Source organism: Hipposideros armiger, unplaced genomic scaffold, assembly GCF_001890085.2.
Source record: "Hipposideros armiger isolate ML-2016 unplaced genomic scaffold, ASM189008v1 scaffold_28, whole genome shotgun sequence".
NCBI classification, from domain to species: domain Eukaryota; kingdom Metazoa; phylum Chordata; class Mammalia; order Chiroptera; family Hipposideridae; genus Hipposideros; species Hipposideros armiger.
Window position 1 is genome coordinate 4,123,389 of NW_017731378.1, and position 16,147 is coordinate 4,139,535.

General features: G+C 41.2%; 1 protein-coding gene and 2 pseudogenes across 9 annotated transcripts in view; 1 reads left to right on the forward strand and 2 right to left on the reverse strand.

The window, feature by feature from the left end:
- Positions 1 to 16,147, forward strand: part of GBF1 (golgi brefeldin A resistant guanine nucleotide exchange factor 1) — a 117,002-nt gene that overhangs the window by 59,428 nt on the left and 41,427 nt on the right. The gene's annotated exons all lie outside the window — the stretch shown is intronic.
- Positions 8,173 to 11,080, reverse strand: LOC109379601 (40S ribosomal protein S27-like pseudogene; annotated as a pseudogene). The gene is made up of 2 exons (XR_002123236.1): positions 11,065 to 11,080; positions 8,173 to 8,677 (listed from the first exon to the last, which is right to left on the reverse strand). The product of XR_002123236.1 is annotated as a 40S ribosomal protein S27-like pseudogene (transcript).
- Positions 13,053 to 13,552, reverse strand: LOC109379669 (60S ribosomal protein L12 pseudogene; annotated as a pseudogene).

Below are 16,147 nucleotides of genomic sequence, written 5' to 3' on the forward strand. Positions count from 1 at the left end.
AACCTTACAAGAGCATTAACCTAGGAGAGATTTGGGGTTTGCAAGCAACTATGGAGGCTTGGTCAGTTGTGGCCTCTACACCAAGACTGTTCTTTATCAGCCCCATGCCGTAGGAATTGCAGAAGGGGTTGATTTTCTATTTATTAGAAGTGACATGAGCAGTGGGGCAGTGGCACAGAGGCCATGTTGTTCTTGCTAAATATACATCCCTGACAGTTGGATAATAGGTTCCAGGAAGTTCAGTGGAAAATTAAAACAAAGCAACATTTATAGCTGATTGAACTTGAAAAGCCATTTTGGTGTTGAATGGCAAATATGTAGACTTCAGCATTCCTGGAGCCTGATGCCTCCCGCTGGATGGCCCTGTTCCTGTGTGCATGACGGCCCGGGGACTCAGCAGTGTGCAGGGTGCTCTCTTTTAGAGTGTTTTGAAGCAAGAAAGTTTGCTGCCGCTTACAGAAGTCTCCTTTTCATAGACTTATGCAATACAGGTTCCTTATGTCTGGGGAGCATCTTTCCTGTAACGGTTTGAGAACTTATTTGTTAGAAGGACAGGAATGTCTGGCAAGAGACAGAGGAGCTTTTAAGTACTATAAATACTCCTAGTCACACTGTATTGAGGCTGAAGCTCTAAGTAGATTGCTGTGGTGTGTACGCATGACCTTAGCATGGTAACACTCCTGATTAATGTCCTTAACTGTCATGAGGCTACTGGCTTGAGCCTTAAGTTGGGCTGATTGGTAGGAAAGAGGGCTGTGGGCTCTTATGTGTGGGGTAGTTAATCTTCTTGGAACCAGGTGAGAGACTGTAGGCGATGGGAAGGTGAAGAAATGGTACAGGAAATGTAGGTGGAGAGAGAGAATTGAGCCTTTTGCAACTCTCAAGAAAAGTTGCTGTACCCATCTTTGTCTCCAGGATGATGTCATGCTGCTATTCCAATGTATCTGCCTTGTGAACAGTGAGGTTTGGTTGTCTGATGGGAGCTTATGAGCTTTGGTTTGGTAAGGGCTATGAGAAAGCCCCTGTCACATAATCCCATCAACCCCTTTGGAACTTCATGCTAATCAGCCTGGCTATCAGGAAAACATGAATTGTGGATTCGAGCCTAATTTTCTTCTGTTCCCATTCAAGTCTTTGTTGGCAGTAGAACCAGCCATTCCTGTGCCCTGTGAATTTCCCCAAAGATGAACTACTCCAGTTGAACTGAGAGTTTATATTTTCCCTAATTTATCAGGGTGTTTTCCCAGCAAAAGAGGGTTTTCTCCCCCTTGCATCTTAACTGGAAAACAGATCCAGCCTTAACAATTCCCTCAGCTCCTCCTTTACTTAATGAAGAGCTTGAGTGGGCCTCACTTTTAGACATGGGTCCTTGTTATGGTGGAATGTTTATAAACTTAAAAAAATGTCAAATTCCTCTATGCCCCCTACTCTACTGTGGGGTTGAGGTGTAATACACTTAATGAGTCGCTTTCCTTCTCAGCTGCAGCCACAGCAGCTCTATGCTTAGGTTGCTTAGCAAGCATTTATAAACTTTGGATAACCTGGCACCAGGCCCTCAATTCACTTATGTTTTAATGCCATTGAAGTTTAGCTTTTAGTTCAGTAACCTTTGTTGGTAGGGGCTTAATCATTCTAGTTGGCAATCTCATCCATTGCAAGAGGATCGTGGTGGCTGATCCACTGTGGTCTGTACAGTTTAAACGGTCTTTAGCTAGAGTGAACCCATACTTTTGGTGTTCCTAGGCTCTGAAGCTATAAAGCTGCAAGGTAGAAACAGCTGTTTCAGTTTGGTTTCTCCACCAGAAACAGCTGTGCTCGTGAAACTCTGCTCCAGGTGCTTTTCTCCACTGCCTACAGTCACTGAGGAAGAAACAGGTTTCCAGTGAATTGAGTTTAATTGTGGTCTGTTGCTTTCTCTGTCTGCTCCTCACACTGGCACCATTAGTTTGCTTCCTAAGCCAGTTAAAGCAAAGATGTGTGTTGTCCTACGGAGACCTGAGGCTTGACTAGGCTCATCTTGGTGGTCTCCTACTGGTGAAATTAGGGCCAAGGCACAAGGAAATGCTGGTTCCTATGATGTCTTGTGGATATAGTTCTTCCTAGTCAGTGCTCACTTTGTTAGGACCCAGAAAGTCATTCTAAAAGTGCACTCCAGAGGCCTGTGCAAGGGTAGCACAGTGTGGGTGCTAATGAAAAGGAATTGTGCCTCTGGACAAAGGAAGGATTTCATGACTTGAAAGCAGGCTCCTTGTATTGTGGAGACCAGGTTATTTTCCCATTTTTAGGGAAGTGACACTACAACAAGAAGCTTCATGTTCTTCTAAGTACACACAAGTCCAAACTGCAGTTAGTACTCTTCTTCTCCTGATGTAAGAAAGTGATTTACGAGGTGTGGGCCCTTACGTGAAAGAAAACAAAACCAGCCGCCGTGTAGGCCTGTAAAATTCTTGTGCCATCTCAGTGGTGTGGGTTACAGGAGGAAAAGATGGAGAGGGCTAGCTGGCCCTCCCTTGCTGGGGCTCAGCTGCCCCAAATACTTGTGATATTGTGTGTTATTTATGAGCTCGTCTGGGCTGGGATTCACTACCCTACACCCTGGTAGGTGAAGATTTGCAGGCAGAATGTAGAAGCCCTCATTAATCTTCCTGGTCTTGTTGAGGATTTTTTGCCGGCCGGAGCTCCTGTTAGAGAACAGACTGGCCTTTCCCACTGAACTGCAATGGCTCAGATTAATATTAATCCCTTTAATGCTACAGTTCATGATATAGTCATTAGGTGACTTGGAACTAATCCTATCCACCTAACTAGTGTGATTTATTAAATACACATGGAGATCGAGCCTGAATACAGCCAGGCAGAATCAGCAGCAAATAAATACCTCTGTGTATCTGTATTAATGCTGGTTGATTAGGACACAATTGCTGGCGGGACTGGGGAGAAACAAGGGCGAAAGAAGGCTGAGCTCTCTCATCAACAGCATTTGCCCAATCCTAGCCTTTAATTTAAGTAGCAGAAACTGTAAAAACTCTAAAGATATAGGCCCAAACTAAGGAAGAAATCCCTTAAACGTATCAACTATTTGAATGACTTTCATCTTGTACTTTTTCTTCCTTTCAGTTTTAAGAGTAACTATTAAAGTAGAACTTTCTCTATGACTCGACTTGCTTAGATTCTTAGAGTTCATAGCCAGCAAACACTCTAGGTAGGGCACTGGTCTATCTGCTTTCCGGGCTTCAGGGCTTAATTTTTTCTTTTTGAAAGGGGAAAGGAGGTAGAGCAGCCAGGCCTGCCAGATAACAGTTCTCTTCTTTGATCATTGCCCAAGCTAGCAGAAGCATAATTTCTTTGGTAAATAATTGAGGTTTATTATTTTCCATTTTCAAACCTCCTTTTCTTCTCCCTCTTTGCTCTTTTAGCAGAGATGGCATTAATATGAAAACCATCTACCTAGCTGCCTTCGTTTAATCAGGCAAGTCTGACATTTGTGAAACTTCTCATTAACATTTTCCCCAAAGAGCACAAAATGGCCTCTCCTCCATCTCCCTTCCCAATACAGCCACCTCAAAGTTTAGACTGCTTTCCATCACCATTGGCAGGCTGTTCTCAGAGATGTTACTTCTCGAAAATCTCACTCTTGGCCAACAGCCATTGGTCACATATGGGGGAACCTTCTGTTCAGGTGCTGTCCGATTCCTTGTAAACATCACTTTTTTACCAATTTTTCCTGGAAATGACAAGAAATCTTTGATAGGAAAATAGGGGTGTGGATTTCTTCAATACTTTCCTGTGACCTTTTTCAACTAACTCAAAAACATTGGTTGATCACTACCACTGTGGCTCTCAGCTAGACACTGTGGTTAGTGCAAAAGCAAAGAAGCTTTGTCCCTCTCTGCCTTCCAGGAGCTTATAAACCACAATTAGCTGTTCCATAACCAGAATATGCCATCCTAACACAACCGTATTCTAGAAGTACCAAGAAGAAAGAGAAGAACTCTGGTAGCAAGAAATAAAGGGTATTAGTTTTCTTTGCTGAAATCAAGATAGTGAGGGCCAGCCAAGTGGCTCAGTTGTTTAAGAGCTCGAGCTCTGAGCAACAGGGTCGCTGGTTCAATTCCCATGGGCCAGTGAGTTGTGTCTGAGCTGAGCTGCCGCTGAGCTGCCAACAGGTGGCAGGATGGCTCAGCTGGCAAGAGCATGTGCTCCTAACAGCAAGGCTACTGGTTCAACTCCAGCATGGGATGGTGAGCTACGCCCATCCGCAACTAAGATTGAACGTGGTACCTTGAGCTGAGCGGCTATGAGCTGCCGATGGGCGGCCGGATGCGACTGGACTTGGAGCTGAGCTAGCTGAGCCCTCCACAACTAAGACTGAAGGACAACAGCTTGGCTGTCCCGTTCCCCAACACTGTTCCCCTTCCCCAATTCCCCAATAAAATCTTTAGAAAGAAAGAAATAAAGAAAAAGAAAGAAGAAAGAGAGAGAGAGAGAGAGAGAGAGAGAGAGAGAGAGAGAGAGGAAGAAAGAAAGAAAGGAAAGTAAGTAGATTCCTGGGATGATCTTGGTTTTGTTACTGCCTTCAAAGCAAGAGACCAATGGATGAGAAATAACCCGGAATAGGGATCTTGACACATCATGGTAGTAATAGTGCTTCCTACTTTTACTGCAAGGTGGGCAGTGGCAATCCTCTTCATTGTTTGTACTCCTCAATTTTGTCATTCCCTTTTCTACTTTATTTCAAAGTGGCATAACCAGTTCACATCCAGATGAGGACAATAGTCTCTTGTCAGTTACATTACCTCTGTGTTTAGATCATACTCTTGAGAGGCTCTACGTCTTTAGTTTTTTACTGAATATAATTTAGACCTTCTTCAATTTCGGGCTAATTTCAGTTGTTCTCCTCCCCCTCCCCTTATTTCATATTCTGTCTCATTACAGTATTAGTGACTAGTCAACAAGCATTAGGAACAGAAACACCGTTTAGGTCCTATGTGAGCTACAGATTTAAAACTGCTCTAGTTAACAAGTAGGAACGCTTGGCATGCCTAACAATTAGAAATCATAATCATTAATTTCAGAGCTGTATAGTCCTTTTCAGTTTCTATCCTTTTAGATAGATAGACAGAAAAACTAATAAATTAGGACCCAGAAAGTTTGAAGTTTGGCCATGGTCATACAAGCTAGTGCAATCCGTAGTGTGTAAGCAGCGACTCTGAGTTATTCATCTTTGTATCTATCTCTAAGCCTAGCAAAGGGCCAGGCCCACACAAGCTGCAAAATAGTGTTTGTTGAAGGAGAGGATGAGGGATTTGAATCCAGAAAGGCCAGGGTTGTTTCAGTGGTCTTATAAGTGCCAAGTTTTTATGATTATTTTTAATTTTCTAAAAATGGAGAGACTATTATAGTAAAAATTTATTCTTAACTACTCATGAAAAACAAAATCAGTATTAAGTTTTGGGTAAGTAAGAATTTTACTAAAACTTAATGATAAATATCCAGAGCCAAACTCTGTGATTTAGGCTGCCTAATTTTCCCTTTTTTCCAACTAGCTTAAAAAAATATTAAAAATAATTTTCAATAATTATAAAAATATATTCCGTTTAGAAAAACTTGGAAAATACAGAGCAGTATAAAGAGATGGAAATAAAAACCATCCATAGTCCAAGAAATAATATTATTTTATATTTTCTTATGTACATACACATACAACAACACCCTTTAGCAAAATTGGGATCATATTCTGTATATTTTTGCCTTTTGCTTTTTTCTTTTATCATTTATTATGGACATTTTCCACATCATTACATAATCTTAGAAAATAAGATTTAATGTTATTCATTGTATGTTTTAAATTTTATTTAGTTTCATGTCATTGGTTATTCAGGTTATTTGGTTTTTCAATATTATAAGCAATGTAGTTTAAGTGACTTTGTATAAAATTCTTTGCCTATCACTTTTATTTCTTTATGATAGATTCTTTTTATTTATTTTTATTTAGGTAATGTATAGTTTTAAAAAATCAAATAGTGCTGAAAGGAATATCACCAATGCCCTCTCCCCACCTTTTCCTCCCTACACTCTTTTAGCTGTTTGTTCAGGTATTTACTTTTATATTTCTAAATAATGTGCTGATACCACCTTTTTTAAAAATAGAATTTTTACATTTGAATAACTATCTATTGATTTCCTACTCCTAGATGTAGAGAGTACTTTTGCAATACTTGCTAATTCCCATTTTCCATCCCTCCATCCTCCCAATACAGTTCTCTCTCCAATTGGTTAAATCAATGCTCAATCTTTGCCTTATTAAGATCTTAAGTATTATTCACTACTAAGTCAAGTATTCCTTCCTTTTTAAAAAATATACTTGGTTTTCTGTGTTACTATCAGTATTTCTTCTCAAGCACCACAGTTTTTAAAAGTCTCTGAATACTGTCTTCCTACTTGATCAGACACACAGCTCTTCTATTCCATTTTGATCTCTTCCTAGAGACATTCTTCTCAGAGCCTCCTATCCCCTTCGTCCATTCTGCATTTGTTGCTCTCTAGGCATCAAGTGCAACTGTGATTCTGGAATTTCCCTTCACTTTTCTCTGGACTCCTTTTTCCTGGACCCCATGTCCATTTCTCTCTTGGTTTACTGTCTCATTTCGGCTTAAAAAAATCCTCCAGGGCCAGCTGAGTGGCGCGTTGGTTAAGAGTTGGCTTGGGTGCGCCGGCTCTGAGTGGCAGGGCCGCTGGTTCGGATCCCACATGAGCCAGTGACGCTGCACCTCTACAGCTAAGATGGTGAACAACAGCTCGATGTGGAGCTGGGCAGCGGTGGGTCGCCTGCGACGGCATGGGCTGCAGTAGGGCTGCGGTGAGCTGCCGTGAGCAGCCGTCCAAGGGCCGATGACCAATCTGCCTCAGCTGGGAGGAACACAGTGATCATGGTGCTAACATGGGCCAGTGGGGCGACGTCTTCCAAAACTGGACTGAAGAGCAAGAGGATGGTGACTTGCCTGTTCCCCTGCCCCGATTCCCCAGCGCTGTCCCCTCCCCCAATTCCCCAATAAAAATCTTTAAAAAAAAAAATTTCTCCAGAGGTTCCGAGGATACAAGGACACCTGTGATACAATTTTTTTTTAGACCCTGCATATCTGAAACTATTTTTATTCTATACTCTCAATTGAAAATTTGACAGGATATAGAATTCTAGTTTGGAAATTATTTTCATTCAAAACGTGGCTTTGCTTCTTTGTCTTCTAATTTTCAGTGTTGATCTTGAATAGTCTGGTGCCATATTGATTCTCACTCAGTCCTTTGTATTTGAACTAGAAGTTTTTTACAATTTATTTGTGCCTAGTGTTCTAAAACACGTGGTGTGGGTCTCTTTATTCATTATGCTAGGTTCTTAGTGAGGGTTCTTTTGATCTAGAAATCATATCATTTGACTTTGGGAGATGATCTTATATTAGTTCTTCAATGATTTTCCCTTTTTCCATTTTTTTTTTTTAAGATTTGTGGAATTGGGGGAGGGGAACAGCATTGGGGAATCAGGGAAGGGGAACAGACAAGTTGCTGTCCTTTTGTTCTTCAGTCTAGTTGTAGAGGACCTCACTTCACTGGCCCATGTTGGTATTATCACCGCGCTCCTCCCAGGAGAGGCAGCCGCTCCCCAGCCATTGGACAGCCGCTCACAGCGGCTCACAGCAGCTCACGAAAGTGCACACCAGACGCCAGCCAGCCCCACTGCAGCCTACACCGTCTCCGGCGACTCACAGCAACCCAGTTCCAGGTTGAGCTGTTGTTCACCATCTTAGCTGTAGAGGGTGCAGCATCACTGGCCCTCATGTGGGATCCGAACCGGGGCCCTGCCGCTCAGTGCCGGCATCCCAAGCCAACTCCTAACCACCACGCCACTCGGCTGGCCTCCCTTTTTCCATTTTTTTCTATGCTCTCTGAACTGGTCTTGCAATTTTCTCACTCTCCTAGTGGGGGGAGGGGTGAGAGCTTGTTACTCATTGGTGCTTCCCTCTAAAGGCACTTGGTATTCAGTCTTTTCTTCTCTGCTCCCATATCCTTTTCTTCTGCTAAGAATATGTTGTTGACTATCATTCACTACATTCTCCTCACCTTAAGTCACTCTATTCTGCCAATTATATGTTTCAGTTTTCATATTTAACTTTTTTCCCCATAATTAAAACTTTATTGAAAAACTGACACCAAAATAGGAGAGACTGTTGTGTACTTACAAAATTAAATGTAATGACATTATCTTGGTAGATTAACTAGAATTACTGAACTGATAAGGCTTTCTGTGATATAACAAATTCAGGAAGTTGTGTGGATCATTAGTGTTGCTTTCTTCTAAATGAACACCCTTCTGTGAGTCTGGCCTTTCCTCCTGTTGGCTGGCACAACACTATTGAACAACCTACACAAAGAACCACGGTCTGAGCATGGCTGAAAACCGTGGTAATCTTGTAGCAACCTGGACATTTCACATCCATAAAATAAGAATTTGGACTTTGAACTAGCCATTTCTTTTTATGTTTTTTCTTTTCCTCTTCCAAGGACGGATGTAGTAAGTCTCTAGCCAAAGGTATGTTGATGTTTTTGCATGCCCAGCCCAAACAGATCTCTGAGGCGACACCCCAGACTAGAAGCGTGCGATCGATCGGGCACAGGGCATCAACTTCCGGGATTTCATATTTAATTTTTGAACACTCTTAGCACCTTGCACTTCTCCTCAATAGTACTTGTGTGAGCCCTTGCCTAATGTTGTTCCCTTCCACTCCATAGGAAACTCCATGAGGACAGGCACTGCACTGCATTGTTTACCACTATATTTCTGTTATCTAGCCAAGTGACTGGCACAAAGTTGGTGCTCATAAATATTTGTTGAGTGAATTAATTAGTGGCTTCCTTTAATCAAATAGAATTTATTTTGTCAAGTAGAATACAGTAGGAATTTAACTTTTACCCCTTAATAATTATGTGTTACAGGACCATCTATTGAATATTCTTTTATCATATATCATATACTATATATTGTCTTACCTATTCTTTTGCTAGTAGTATACTTGTTTGTTTATTATAGCTTTGTATTTGTTATAGCTGCAAACTTTCTGTCATTAGTTGTTTTAAAAAATATTCTGGCTATCCTCATCTGGTTATTCTTTCATGTGAAGTACAGAATTACTTACTCAAGTTCTTTTTAAAATTTCCTTTGGGATTTTAATTCAGAAACATGTTAATATGGTGAAAATTGACATCTTTTTTTTTTTATATTTTTATTGGGGAACAGTGTGTTTCTCCAGGACCCATCAGCTCCAAGTCAAGTAGCTGTTTCAATCCAGTTGTGGAGGGCACACTTCAGTGGCCCATGCGGGGATCGAACTGGCAACCTTGATGTTGTGAGCACTGTGCCCTGCGCTCTAACCACCTGAGTTAACCGGCCGTCCCTGAGAATTGACATCTTTATATTTGGCCTCTCTGTCGAGAACATGTTGTAGCTTTTGTATTTATTCAAGACTTTTTTTTTTAACTGAGCCATCCTGCCACCTGTTGGTAGCTCAGCGGCTGCTCAGCTCGGCCGGGAATTGAACCGCTGTTGCTCAGAGTTCAAACTCTTTTTTTTTTTTTTTTTAGCTGAGCCATCCTGCCACCAGTTGGCAACTCAGCGGCAGCTCAACTTGGGCCCTGAATCAAACCGGGGACCCTGTTGCTCAGAGCTCAAACTCTTGAGTGAGCTCTTAACCAACTGAGCCACTCAGCCGGCCCTCAAGACTTCTTTTGTGACTAGTAAAATTCGTTGGTTTTTCTTTCTCTGGCTTATGTGCTGTAAATCTCTCAGGTATTATTCTTAGGCATTTTTATTTTTAATTGCTAATGGGAATGGGAGTGTCCCCCACCCCCATTTTAAATTCCTTTTATTTTAACTAAAACTGTGTAGATTATCCTGTATTCCTGCAATACAGTGTATGTTATATGCCCAGGACAAAAGAACTACTAGCTTCATTTTTAACAAAAGCCAGCTGTTTCAATTACCTATTGCTACACAAGTTACTCCAAAAGCTGGTGGCTTGAAATAACAACCATTTTATTATATCTCATAATTCCATGGGTTGACTAGGGCTCAGCTGGGCAGTTCTTCTAGTGATCTCACTTGAGGTCTCTCCTGCGGTTAGAGTCAGCTATGGTTGTGGCTTGAATGTCTGGTGCTCTGTGGCTTCTTTTGAGGTGATGCCTGAATCAACAGGGCTTTTCTTCATGATCTCTCTCCCTACACAGGGTGGCTTAAACTTTGTGCATGGCAGTTCAGATCTACAAAATGGAAGAAATAGAAGCTGTAAAGCTTTTTTAGTGCCTGAGCAAGGAAGTCCCAGGTTGTCACTTCCTCTACCTTGTATCTGACAAAGCAGTCACAGACCAGATTTAAAGGGAGCCAACATAAGCTCCACTTTTTTACTGGAGGAGGGGCATGTCAAGGGTGGCATTGTATGGGACTGTCTTTGGAGACTAATTATAATGGCTGCTGTTCATTTGTCCTTACCTTCTTCCTTATCGTCCTTCTTTTATACCAGGTAGACTACCCTAGACTCTTAGGTTCCCACAAGCATATTTTATCCAGTCAACTTCTAGTACCAAATCACTACCCTGTTTTCCCCGAAATAACCTAGCCGGAAAATAAGCCGTAGCGTGACTTTAGGTGCCAAAATATGGCACCTTGGCATACTGAATATTTTAAGCAGAAGGAGTTTGTGGAAAAGACACCCTTCTCCCTAAAACAGACCATAAAACCCTCATGTGAGGGGTGCATGCCCCTCCATATCCTGGAGGAATCATGCGACGGCTTATTCTCCGGCTAGGTCTAATTTTCGGGGAAACATGGTATATTCATTGCTCTAAACAGGAATCTGGTTGAGGGGGCGTAGCAGAGGTAAAATAATAATAATAATAATGTTTCCACCTTCCCATTTGCTCTCCTGAGTGAGGTATAACTCTTATGGACAGAAATACAGAGTTCACTTGAGCATAAAATACCAGACAAGGGGCCTTGTTCTCCTGAATCCTGCCTACTCTCCAGGAAGGACATCTTCACCCGTTTCTCCCTGGCAGAGGTCCAACCACCTCCCTCATTATGGCTTGTCATACGAGTTCCCTCCCATGCTGGTCCAAGTAGAAATGAGAAAGTATTATTCCTTTTCTTTTTTCATATAGTACTTCTTCTTACCCTGGGTTTACTAACCTCTAGCTTAAATATGTATCAAGCAAAGATGTATAGTCTTCTTCCCCTCCTCCCCCTCAGCCCAGGCTGAAGGAAGGCAGCAGGTGATGGAATGCATAAAGGATGGGGGTGCTGGAGAGGGAAGGAATCTTTTCTCACACACTATGGATGTTGCTCAACAGAATGGGTGTGAAATTTAGTCAGAGCCACAGCATGTGTTTCAATTTTCCAGGGAATTTCCACTTCCTAACTGTAGGTTTAACCCTTTCTTCTGTGTAGTGCCAAAGGATATCGGAGATATATGAAATGGGTTATTTGCAAGAAGAAGAAAATGCTAGGATTTCACAGGGCTCCTTTGAAATCTAGGATCTCCAACTTATTTCCTGCCAAATGGTTGTGGAAAAAGCATAATAACTTTGGAGTTGGACAGACCTAGGTTCAAATCCCATCTCTGCCACTGACTGGTCTTGGGCAGTTACTTGACCTATTCGAACCTCCATTTTTCATCTGTAAAAAGGAGATAAAAACTTGTCTTACAGGGTTCTTGTGAAGACTAAATCAAATGATGTGTGCAAGGTGCCTAGTACAATGCATACCTTGCATATAATAGGCACTTGATATACATTTGTTTTCTTCAATCTTCCCACTGAATTTTGAGGATATCTACTCTTCTTTTATCCTTTGCCACCTTGGGTTTGCCATGTAAGCAGCTTCTCACATCTTAGCTTTGTTGCTTTTCTCCCAGACTCTAACTCTGTACAGTGTGTTAGAGGGAAGAAATCATCCCACATAATATGCAGAACCCCTCTAGATGTCCTCATTAAGCTAAAGGATGAGTCTTCTGTAACAATGCTGAGGATTACAAGACTAGTCTTCCCCATCTGATCCTGGAGGTCACATGAACTTATAAGAGTTATAAAATCATGCATTGGAAGAGCTAAAATGAAACATAGAGGTCACCTAGACCATTTTATAGAGAAAGAGCTATGTCTTAGAGGTCATGTCTTGTGCAAAGCCTCATGACAGAGTAGTGGCAGTTCTGGAACTAGAGATATGACTTTTCTATTACTGTAGTTATAACTTAATTTTTTGGAAGACAGTCCGAGTTGTAAATCCTCAGGGCCTAGCTTCTGTTATTTGTGAACTTTCTTCTAAATTGGAACCCTACTTATACTTTTAGCAATGAGGAAGTAAACACTGTTGAAGACATTTCAGTGACATTCCTTTGGGGAGCAACAGGGCTTCATTGAGGGTGTATCAATTACCACATGAAAATCTCTTCTTTCCCCAAAGGTTGCCCAAGGGGCACTGAGGTAGCAGCTCAGCTGGCTATTGAGCCTCTGCTCCCAGAATGGTGAGTTGGGAAGCAAATTTGTTTCTTCTATATCTTCATTCTCCAAATAATGCCAAGTAGGAGAGGTTTACCCCAAAACCCCAGCTTTTTTTTAATTGAGGTACAATTAACACGCAATAAAATGCACAGACCTTAGGTGTTCAGTTGATAAATTTTGATAATTGTATAAACCCATGTAAGCACCATTAAAAAAAAAGATATAGGACGTTTTCATCACCTCAGAACATTTCCTCATACCCCCTTGAAGTTACCCCCCACACACATACACAAAACCACTTTATTTGTTCTATTATGAATGATTAGTTTTGTTTTTGGATTTCATATAAGTGGAATCATACAGAATATATACCCTTTCATATCTAGTTTCTTTTCGCTTAGCATGTTTTTGGAATTTATCCATGTTGTGACATGTATCACTATTTCTTTTTTCTTTTCCCTCACTGGTTGTCAAATGATCTTTAATTGAAGCATTTTCCTTTGTAGTTCTTAACTAGCTGGGCATTCCACTGCACCACTGTTGATGTCATCTATGATGTCACAAAGGGTGGCGGCCATCAACATTGCAGTCCACAGACTGGGCAGTGCCCAAGATCTCTTTAATGGTTCCAGAGAGTTCTCTAGCTAAAATCGGTGCCTCATCTGTTGGGCAATGTTGACAATCTCATCTCAAGTGATATTTCCACTGTGCTTAATTTTTTTTTTTTGCTTCTTTTTGTCTCCTGGTGGTTCTTTGAGGGCTTTGATGATCAGGACAAAGGCAGAGGTACTACCTCAATCTGGGTCTGTCTGTTCTGAATTGTCAATTTCACTGTAATCCTCAGACCCATCCAGTCACCGGTTGCTTTAGCAATATCATCACGAACTGTTTTTGGAGACAGACCCAGGGGGCCAATCTTGGGGCCCAGGGCAGACATGGCTCCAACTTCCCCACTGGTGCACCTCAGGTATATGACTTTGATCTCGTTGGGGTTGAACTTCAACAGCATGATGGAGGCGGCTGGTGTCAGATGAACCCGGATTCAGGTCCACCGAACAAAGTTGCACTTTGGCCTCCTCCTCCGAGCCAAAAGTTATCACTGTTTCTTTTTGTTTTGATTTGTTTTGTGTTACTGAGTAGTATTCAATTATATGGATAAACCATGAGAGAATTTACTCATTCTTTTATTGAAGGACGTTTGGATTGTTTCCAGTTTTTGTCTGTTATGAATAGGCTGCTATAAACTTTCCTATACAAGCCTTTTTGTGAACGTATGTTTTAGTTTCTCTTGGCTAAATACTTAAGAGTGAAATTGCTGATCATAGGGTATATGTGTGTTTAACTTTAAAAGAAACAATTCTTCAAAGTGGCTCTACTCCCCAGTCTTAACTTTTCTTCCCCTTAGAGGCTAGGCTCTTTAAGTTGGGGATTTGGCAGGAGAGAACCGAAATCATCAGGGTCCCTGCTGCCAGAGCACAGTGGCCCGAATCGGACACTTAAAAAGCTGAAACAGGTGTTTGAAACCCTACTCCAGCCTTCCCATTTGATGCCAGCCCCCTGAGATGCTGGGACTCGGCCAGCAGAATTCAGACCTAATCTAATGGATGCTGGATTAGGGACTTTTGTAGGACATGGCTACATAATAGTGTATATACTGGGGCTTTTTGTATGTACTGTACCTTTTCATATAGGAGAGGGGCCTTTGGTGGCCCAAATGCTTCTTGAGCATGAGGCAGTTAGTCTGGGTGCCAGATGATGGGCCCTCCCCAATCTTGCTCTACCTCTACCTTTTCTCCTTGAAGCTGTGTACAGTAGAAGTCAGCACTTCCATTAGTGATATTAATATTGCCAAGGTCTTTTAGCCAGGTAGGATCCTGTGTGTCAAATATTATGGGAGATAAATTATGCCCTGGTAAATTCTTTCTCCTAATTTTTAATGCCTCTATCTTACCTAGGTCTTGGGGAACTAATTCTGATGGGCTGAAGGTTGAAGCAAGAAACTGAAGGTTAGGGTGTGGACCCCCAACGCCAAATGACTTAATATACCAAAGCAGTAATTTCTCTACCCATGCTCATTGTGGTTGAAATTGATAGAAAAGTGATCTGTCTTTACAGGGCTGCTTCGACTGAAGATTTCAAAAGACTAGGTTCCAATTCCAAATCTTTTCAAATATTGGTTAGAAAATGCCACGCTAGCCTTTCCACAAACCCTTGAAAGGACAGTACGTTACTGAATTCAGGTACACCTTCCATCTTCATAGGTGGCCATGCCCTTAAACCTAATCTGGATATCTTTAGACCTCAGACTTGGAAGATAGGACCTGGTATTGCACTTCTCAAGTGGATGGCATTCTTAGTATATGAATAGGCTATAATTTGTAGATTAAAATTCTTTCAATACCTTTTTTTTCCTTTCAATTATCATATAGTAAAACTGCCTTTTTGGGTATAGAGTTCTATGAATTTTACCAGAAATATAGATCCTGAAACCACTGTGGCAATCAGGATACAAAACAGTTTCATCACCCCAGGAAACTCCTTCTATTACACCCTCCCCCCACACCTCTAACCTCTGTCAACCTCTTCTCTATCATCATAGTTTATTTATCAAGAAGGTCATATAAGTGGAATCATACAGTATGGAACCTTTTGAGACTGGCTTCTTTCACTCAGCATGGTGCCCTCGATATTTGTCTAAGCTGTTGCATCAATAGTTTGTTCCCTTTCTATTGTGAGGTAGTATTCCTTTGCATATATGTACCACAGTTTGTTGATCCATTCACTAGCTGAAGGACATTTGGCTTCTCCAGTTTGGGGCAGTTGTGAATTCGAGCTGCTATACACATTTGTGTACAGGTTTGTGTGTGAAGAACACTGGCATCTCCATGTGGTTTAAATTTGCATTTCGCTAATGGCTACTGACCTCAAACATCTTTTTCGTGTGCTTATTTGCCATCCATGTATGTATCCTTTTTGATGATGTTCAAGTCTCTTGCCCATTTTTAATTGAATTGTTTCCTTACTGTTGAGTTTAGAGACTTCTTGATCTATTCTGGATTCAAGTCCTTTATTGGCAGTACAATTATTTACAAATATTCCTCCCAGTCTGTAGCTTGTCTTTTCAGTCTCTTAACCGTATCTCTCATAGAGCAGACATTTTTACCTTTGATGACGTCCAGTGTATCAATTTTTTTCTTTTGCGCATTGTGCTTTTGGTGTCATATCTAAGTACTCTTTGCGCAATCCCAGGTCACAGAGATAGTTCCTGGTTTTTTTCTAAAAGGTATACAGATTTAATTTTCGTTTACAGCTATGAGTTAATTTTTGTATAATGTGTAAGGTTTAGACCAAGTTTCTTTTTTTTTCTTTTTGCATATGAATGTTCACTTTTTTTCAACACCATTTATTAAAATGAGTACCTTTTTAGATACTAGAGTCTCCTTAGGACTGTACCTTCTTAGGAATGAAGGTGTTAGAGAGAAAGTCTTTTGGACTTCTCCTTTCTTTCCAGGAGTCACCCTTGTTCCTGTTCCTTTTTTCTTTCTGGGTCTTTCTGAATTTGGGTTTGTTTTTAATGCCATGTAATGGAACACTCATTATTTGT